An 8,369-nucleotide genomic window follows, 5' to 3' on the forward strand; every position below is an offset into this window, starting at 1 on the left:
ATCTATAATTTATCAAGTATTCATGCCATGTTTACAATAATTTTATATGGTTTAGGTATGATTTGATTAGAACTAACCCGGGCTAACGATGTTTTCAGCAGAACTACCGTGGTGTCTTTTTTTGTGCAAAAAAAAGTTCTCGGAATGGGCTGAAAATATACGATGATTTTTTATGGACCAAAAGAGACCCCCGAATAACCAGAGCTGGGCCATAAGTGGACGAGGGAGCCACAAGCCTGGGGGCGCGCCCACCCCCTAGGGTGCGCCCCCTGAGCTTGTGGGCCACTCAGATGAGAAGTCCCACCGCCGCAAGCCTCTGTATCCACGAAAACTCAATCGGGACCCTGTTCTGGCACCCTGCTGGAGGGGGAAATCATCACCGGAGGCCATCTTCATCATCCCGACATCCAACATGATGAGGAGGAAGTAGTTGAACCTCGGGGCTGAGGGTATGTACCCGTAGCTATGTGTTTGATCTCTCTCTCTCTCTCTCTCTCTCTCTCCCGTGTTCCCGATTTGGCACGATCTTGATGTACCACGCACTTTATTTATATAGCCGGATCTTATGGTGTTCTTCTCTCTCTACCTTATTTTGATGAATTGAATCTTTTCCTCTGAGGTTTTCTTATGTCAGATTGAATATTTTGGATGTGAGAGCACTTGATGTATGTCTTGCGATGGGATATTCATGTTGACGATGGGATGTTCTATTTATTCACTAGATGTATGTTTCGGTTATCAACTGGCGGATTTCCATGGTGACATTGGGGTAATCTATGCATACGGGTTGATACGCGTTTTCATATTCCTTTCTCCGATAGAAATTTTTCCGTACTCTTTGAAGTTCTTTGTGTTTGTTTGTATATTATGAATCTGAAGTTGTTTGATACATATAGTATAATCAACTCATGAATACTTGTGGTGATATCGGAATATATAGGTCACATTAGAGTTGGTTGATGTGTATCATATGGTGTTATTTTAATACAAACTCTAGGGTTGTTTGTGACACTTATAGGAATAGCTCAAAAGATTGATCAGAAAGAATAACATTGAGGTGGTTTTGTACTCTACAAACAATTTCATCTTATGTTCTCCGTGATAGAACTTTGGAGTGATTCTTTGTTGCACGTTGATACGTCCATTTTGCATCATGCCATTATATTGATATTTATTGCATTGTGAGCTGTTATTACACATTATGGTACAATACTTATGCCTTTTCTCCCTTATTTTACAAGGTTTACATGAAGAGGGAGAATGCCGGCAGCTGGAATTCTGGACTTCAAAAGGAGCAAATCTGAGAGACCTATTCTGCACAACTCCAAAAGTCTAGAAACTTCACGGAGATCTATTTTGGAATATATAAAAATATTGGGCGAAGAAAGCACCTGGGGGGACCCAACATGCAGCCACACGGGTGGGGGGCGCGCCCTACCCTCCCCCCCCCCCCCCCCAGCGCGCCCCCTTGCCTTGCCGCCCACCTGGCAGGGCCTCGGTGCCCATCTTTTGCTATCTAAAGGGTTTTTACCTGGAAAAAATAGAGAGAAAGCTTTCGGAACGAAGCGCTGCCGTCTCGAGGTGGAACTTGGGTAGAACCAATCTAGGGCTCCGGCGGAGCTGTTCTGTCAGGGAAACTTCCCTCCCATAGGGGGAAATCGAAGCCATCGTCATCACCAATGATCCTCTCATCGAGAGGGGGTCAATCTCCATCAATATCTTCACCAGCACCATCTCCTCTCAAACCCTAGTTCATCTCTTGTATCCAATCTTTGTCTCAAAACCTCAGATTGGTACGTGTGGGTTGCTAGTAGTGTTGATTACTCCTTGTAGTCGATGCTACTGGGTTTATTTGGTGGAAATCATATGTTCAGAACCTTAATGATAATTATTGCTCCTATGATTACGAACATGAATATTATTTGTGAGTAGTTCTGTTTGTTCCTGAGGACATGGGAGAAGTCTTGTTATAAGTAATCATGTGAATTTGGTAATCGTTCGATATATTGATGAGATGTATGGTGTCTCTCCTCTAGTGGTGTTATGTGAACGTCAACTACATAACACTTCACCATTGTTTGGACCTAGGGGATGGCATTGGGAAGTAATAAGTAGATGATGGGTTGCTAGAGTGACAGAAGCTTAAACTCTAATTTATGTGTTGCTTCGTAAGGGGCTCATTTGGATCCATATGCTTCATGCTATGGTTAGATTTATCTTAATTCTTATTTCATAGTTGCCGATGCTTGCGAGAGGGGTTAATCATAAGTGGGAGTCTAGTCCAAGAAAGGACAGTACCCAAGCACCAATCCACCCACATATCAAATTATCAAAGTAACGAACGCGAATCATATGAGCATGATGAAAACTAGCTTGACAGTAATTCCCATGTGTCCTCGGGAGCGCTTTGCTTTATATAAGAGTTCGTCCAGGCTAGTTCTTTGCCACAAAAAGGACTGGGCCACCTTGCTTCACCTTAGTTACTTTTGTTACTTGTTACCCGTTACGAATTATCTTATCACACAACTATCTGTTACCGATATTTTCAGTACTTGCAGAGAATACCTTGTTGAAAACCGCTTGTCATTTCCTTATGCTCCTCGTTGAGTTCTACACTCTTACTTATCAAAAGGACTACTATAGATCCCCTATATTTTTGGGCCACCAAGACTCTTTTATGGCGCCGCTCCTGGGTAGTGAAGCGCCTTTGGTAACTAGAATTTGGTAAGGAAACATTTATATAGTGTGCTGAATCTTTTGCTAGTCATGTTGATCTCCCCAAGGAGAAGTGGTTTAAATATCATCCTCCAATAGTAAAAGTAGTAGAACCTATTAAAGTCGAAGAAGAAACTATTACTTATAATTATGATCTTGTTGTTCCTACTGCTAATATTGAGAAACCACCTTTTCCTGTTAGGATAAAGGATCATGCTAAAGCTTTAGCTGTGGTTTGTAACAGTTATACTAGAACACCTACACCCCTGAATAAATTAAAGTTGAACCTAGTATTGCTATGGTTAAGGATCTCTTGGTTGATAATATTGATGGGCATGTTATTAGTTCTATGATGAAGCTGCTAGAATTGCCAAACCTGATGATAAAGATAAGCATACACATGTTGTTGGCATGCCCGTTGTTTCTGTTAAAATAGGAGATCATTGTTATCATGGCTTATATGATGTGGGTGCTAGTATGTGTGCAATTCCTTTTACTTTATATCAAGAAATTATGAATGATATTGCACCTGCTGAGATAGAAGATATTGATGTTACTATTAAGCTTGCCAATGGAGATACTATATCACCAATTGGGATTGTTAGAGTTGTGGCAGTCTTGTGTGGGAAAATAAAATACCCTACTGATTTTCTTGTTCTTGTTTCCCCACAAGATGACTTTTGCCCCATCATATTTGGTAGACCTTTATTGAACACTGTTAATGCTAAGTTAGACTGCGAGAAAGATATTGTTACTGTCGGTTTTGGGGATGTGTCTCATGATTTTAATTTCTCTAAACTTTGTAGACAACCCCAGGATAAAGAATTGCCTAGTAAGGATGAAATTGTTTGGTCTTGCTTCTATTGCCATGCCTCCTACTGATCCTTTAGAACAATATTTGCTAGACCATGAAAATGATAAGTTTATGAATGAGGGGAAGGAATTAGATGAAATATTCTTTAATCAAATGCCTGTTTTGAAACACATTTGGCCTGTTGAAATCCTTGGGGATCCTCCTCCACCCAATGGTGATCCCATGTTTGAGCTTAAACAATTATCTGATACTTTGAAATATGCTTATCTTGATGTAAAGAAGATATATCCTGTTATTATTAGTGCTAACCTTTTAGAGCATGAAGAAAGGAGATTATTTAAAACTTTGAAGAAGCACAGTGCCACTATTGGATATACTCTTGATGATCTTAAGGGCATTAGTCCCACTCTATGTTAGCACAAAATTAATATGGAGCCTGATGTTAAACCAGTTATTGATCACGAACGGCGGTTAAATCCAAAAATGAAAGAAGTGGTAAGAAATGAAATACTAAAGCTTCTAGAGGCAGGTATAATTTATCCTATTGCTGATAGTAGATGGGTAAGTCTCATTCATTGTGTCCCTAAGAAGGGGGGTATTGATTTTGTTACTAATGATAAGAATGAATTGATTCCACAAAGTATTGTTAAAAGTTATAGAATGGTACTCGAGTTTCACAAATTAAACAAAGCTACTAGAAAAGATCATTACCCTCTACCTTTTATTGATCAAATGCTAGAAATATTATCCAAACATACACATTTTTGCTTTCTAGATGGCTATTCTAGTTTTTCTCAAATACCTGTGTCAAACGAGGATCAAGAAAAGACCACTTTTACTTGCCCGTTCGGTACTTTTGCTTATAGATGTATGCCTTTTGGTTTATGCAATGCACCTGCTACCTTTCAAAGATGTATGACTGCTATATTCTCTGAATTTGTGAAAAGATTGTTGAGAATTTCATGGATGATTTCTCTGTTTATGGAACTTCTTTTGATGATTTCTTAAGAAACCTTGATCGAGTTTTGCAGAGATATGAAGAAACTAATCTTGTTTTAAATTGGGAGAAGTGCCACTTTATGGTTAATGAAGGTATTGTCTTGGGGTATAAAATTTCTGAAAGATGTATTGATGTTGATAAAGCTAAAGTAGATGTTATTGAAAAGATGTTGTGTCTTAAAGATATCAATGGTATAAGAAGTTTCCTTGGTCATGTTGGTTTCTATAGGAGGTTTATTAAAGACTTCTCTAAAATGTCTAGGCCTCTCACTAATCTCTTGCAAAAAGATGTTCCTTTTGTTTTTGATGGTGATTGTGTAGAAGCATTTGAAATACTTAAGAAAGCCTTGATTTCTGCACCTATTGTTCAACCACCTGATTGGAATATACCCTTTGAAATTATGTGTGATGCCAGTGACTATGCTATTGGTGTTGTTCTAGGACAAAGAGTTGATAAGAAGTTGAATGTTATTCATTATGCTAGTGAAACTTTAGACAATGCCTAGAGAAATTATGCTACTACTGAAAAAGAATTCTTAGCAGTTGTTTTTGCTTGTGATAAGTTCAGATCTTATATTGTTGATTCTAAAGTAACTGTTCACACTGATCATGATGCTATTAAATATCTTATGGAAAAGAAAGATGCTAAACCGAGACTTATTAGGTGGGTTCTCTTGTTAAAAGAATTTTACTTGCATATTGTTGATAGAAAGGGACCTGAGAACCCCGTTGCAGACAACTTGTCTAGGTTAGAAAATGTTCTTGATGACCCACTGCCTGTTGATGACAGCTTTCCTAATGAGCAATTGGCTCTCATAAATGCTTCTCGTAATACTCCATGGTATGCTGATTATCCTAATCACATTGTCGCTAAATTTATACTACCCAGTTTCACATACTAGCAAAAGAAAAAGGTTTTCTATGATTTAAGAAATTACTTTTGGGATGACCCACACCTTTATAAATAAGGAGTGGATGGTGTTATTAGACGTTGTGTACCTAAGCATGAACAGGAACAGATCCTACGCAAGTGCCACTCCGTGTCTTACGGGGGACACCATGCTGGAGATAAAATTGTACATAAGGTATTGCAATCCGGTTTTTATTGGCCTACTCTCTTCAAGGATGCTCGTAAGTTTTTCTTGTCTTGTGATGAATGTCAAAGAATTGGCAATATTAGTAGACGTCAGGAAATGTCTATGAATTATTCACTTGTTAATGAACCATTTGATGTTTGGAGCTTTGATTATATGGGACCTTTTCCTTCCTCTAATGGGTATACACATATTTTAGTTGATGTTGATTACATTACTAAGTGGGTAGAAGCTATTCCAACTAGTAGTGCTAATCATAACACTTCTATTAAGATGCTTAAAGAAGTTGAGGTTTGGAGTCCCTAGATATTTGATGGTTGATGGTGGTTCACATTTAATTTATGGTGCTTTCTGTAAATTGCTTGCTAAATATGATGTTAATCATAGAATTGCATCTCCTTATCACCCTCAGTCTAGTGGTCAAGTCGAACTGAGAAATAGGGAAATTAAATTGATCTTACAAAAGACTGTCAATAGATCTAGAAAGAATTGGCCAAAGAAACTTGATGATGTTTTATGGGCTTATAGGACTGCTTATAAGAACCCTATGGGTATGTCTCCGTATAAAATGGTTTATGGAAAAGCATGTCACTTACCTCTTGAACTATAGCATAAAGCTTATTGGGCAATCAAAGAGCTCAACTATGACTTCAAACTTGCCGGTGAGAAGGGGTTATTTGACGTAAGCTCGCTTGATGAGTGGAGAACCCAAGCCTATGAAAATGCCAAGTTGTTTAAAGAAAAAGTTAAAAGATGGCATTAAAAAAGGATACAAAAGTGTGATTTTAATGTAGGTGATCATGTTATGCTATACAACTCTCGTTTAAGATTTTTGGCGGGAAAGCTTCTCTCTAAATGGGAAGGCCCCTACATCATCGAGGAGGTTTACCGTTCCGGTGCCATCCAAATAAATAACGCCAAAGGCACTTACCCGAAGGTGGTAAACAGTCAAAGAATCAAACATTATATTTCAGGTACTCCCATAAACGTTGAGACAAATATAATTAATACCATAACACTGGAGGAGTACATAAGGGATACTTTCCAGAATGTTTCAGACTCCAAAAAGGAATAAGTATGTGGTACGGTAAGTGAACCAACTCCAAAATGTTTCCAATGGCAAACTTTCTCCATTTTGGAAAATTTAAGAAATTAGGAAAATTAAAAGTAGTCCGAAGAGCGCACAAGGAGGCGGCAAGGCAGGAGGGCGTGCCCTACCCCCTGGGCGCGCCCCCACCCTTGCTGCCACCTCGTGTGCCCTTCGGACTCAGTTTTCTTGCACAATACTTCTTTCGGTCGGGAAAAATTCATTATATAATCTCCCGAAGGTTTTGACCACTATACCATGGCAGAATCCTTTGTTCTTGCTTCTTGTTGTTTTGCCTGGCAGATCTGAAAATGTGTCGTCCCAAGGTTCAGAGGAGAAAGCTATATAGAGGATTATATCAAAACCCCAAAGGCTTACGAGGATGTGGAGCATTATGGTTGGACCACAGAAGAAGAAGGAGACTAATATCCAAAGGGAAAGGAGGGGACAAGCTCAGATGAAGATCAAGCCCCACTACCCCAACCTGCGGACATGCACGTGGAGTTCAAAAAGTCAAGTCTCCCAAATAAAGCAAAGAAACCTAAGATTGAGTTTATCCCTTTTTGTCTCTTGCAGGAAAATAAACATGAGCCATGTAAAAAGATATTAAGGCTTGAGTAGGAGATCGATGACTTAAGGGAGGAAAACTCTATCCTCAAGCATAAGCTGAGGAAGAAAGACACTACATCAACAACTCCATCATCACCACTTCCGAAGAAAGAGACATAAATACATGGGTATGTGCACTCCCCTTGGCTTGTGCCAAGCTTGGGGGAGGTGCCCCGTGTCGGCGTTCTAGGAATCGGGGTACCCAGACTTTCCTGCTTGCAGCTCACGGCATGGCTCCATCGACGGCCTAGTATGATCCATCTTCAGCACCAATAGGACAAGACCCTCGCGAGGTGCCGAGCCTCGTGAGGCGGATGACGCCAAGACCTCCAAAAGGAGTCGCCTCCTTAGTCTGGCTCCTGAGGAGTGGAGATTTCCATGCGAGCACTCACCTCGTGAGGTTCAGATGATGCAAGCCATGATGACCAAGGCCAGGTGGGCGCCATCGGGCGCAATACAACAAATTTCCTCTTTCGTGCTAAAGAGGCAAGTGCAGGCGCGGAGTCACGAGCAATCAACCAAAGGTTTCCATTTCCTTGCTACAAGACCAAGACCGCCAGGATGGGAGGACGGAGGTCATCGCCGATCCCACCACGACGTCACAACCAGAAGCTTTGCAGGCGCAGATCACCTTTCGTCAGGATAAGATGTACTAGCTATCTCCCTTCAAATTTGGCCGTTATGGGATCCCTTCTCGCCTTCTTCTTGGGAGGAGGACCAAGGCCACTATAAGTATAGCCTAGCCACCACCATAGGGACGGAGGATCCATACCATCCACACCCTCACCAGCTCACACAAACACAAGAACACTCCTCCTGAGGTTGTTCTTCCGCTGTACTAGTTCATCCCCAGCGCACCTCGAGGCTAATCCACCACAACGCAGGAGTACGGTATTACACTTCAAGGTGGCCCGAACCTGGGTAAACTTCCTTGTCTCGTTCTTCCTCAGTTCATTGAGCTAGGACGTGAGATCGATGAGTTGGCAGACCGAGCATGCTGAGTTCTTCACAGGCACCCCAGAGTTTGAATCTATCATGGGTCTGCGGAGCA

Source organism: Triticum urartu, chromosome 4A, assembly GCF_056163025.1.
Source record: "Triticum urartu cultivar PI428250 chromosome 4A, HENAU_Tu73, whole genome shotgun sequence".
Classification (NCBI taxonomy): domain Eukaryota; kingdom Viridiplantae; phylum Streptophyta; class Magnoliopsida; order Poales; family Poaceae; genus Triticum; species Triticum urartu.